This window comes from Corylus avellana, chromosome ca5 (assembly GCF_901000735.1).
Source record: "Corylus avellana chromosome ca5, CavTom2PMs-1.0".
In the NCBI taxonomy this organism is placed as follows: domain Eukaryota; kingdom Viridiplantae; phylum Streptophyta; class Magnoliopsida; order Fagales; family Betulaceae; genus Corylus; species Corylus avellana.
In genome coordinates this window covers 17689501-17690517 of record NC_081545.1, presented here as the reverse complement: position 1 = coordinate 17690517, position 1017 = coordinate 17689501, and positions in this window count along the sequence as shown.

Sequence of the window (1017 nt, the reverse complement as noted above, 5' to 3'; positions counted from 1 at the left end):
GTAAACATGATATGCCCTACTAGAAGATGAATAACCAAGAAAAATTCCTTCATCACTCTTAGTGTCAAACTTACCAAGATTTTCCCTATCACGAAGGATGAAGCACTTACTTCCAAAGACATGAAAATACTTCACAGTGGGTTTCTTACCTTTCCATATTTCATAAGGAGTCTTCTCAGTGCTAAGCCTTCGATAAACTCTATTGGTGATGTGACAGGCGGTGTTAATAGCTTCTCCCCAGAAGTATGTGGCAATATTCTTCCCATGAAGCATAGCCCTAGCCATATCTTGGATGACTCTGTTTTTCCTCTCAACCACTCCATTTGGCTAAGGTGTGATAGGAGTGGAGAATTCATGTTTTATGCCTGCTTCTTCATAGAGTTTCTCAAATGTTGAGTTATCAAATTCTCTTCCATGGTCACTCCTTATGCGTTGAATAGCACATCCTTTCTCATTCTAAGTCATTTTGAATAAAATTTTTGCTTGATCACACGCTTCTGACTTATCTTTCAGCAGTTTTACCCAAGTGTATCTTGAGTAATCATCCACAACTACCATGATGTATTTCTTTCCTCCCATACTCACTTCTAGTCGGACCCATAAGATCCATGTGAAGCAATTCCAATGAGTAGGAGGTGTGGATGGACTTTGTTGCTCTATGCTAAGATTTGATTTGTTTTCCCAATTGGCATGGTCCACACACATCAGCTCATCCTTTGAAGCCTTATAGAGGTCCTTAAAGTTTAAGTGACTCAAACGTTGATGCCATAGTTCAGCAATGTCCAACTTGGCTTGCCTACAACTAAGAGAGGTTGTAGGGCCAATCCCATGGCAATTATCAGAAGTCCTTACTCCCCCCATAATCCATTTTCCATCCTCATTGAACACATTGCATTCCTTCTTTGAGAATTAAACAATACAATCTTCGTCACATATCTGGCTAATGCTGAGAAGATTGGCTTTAAGATTCTTTACATAAAGCAACTCACGAATCTTAGGAATTCCTTTGATTTTGAC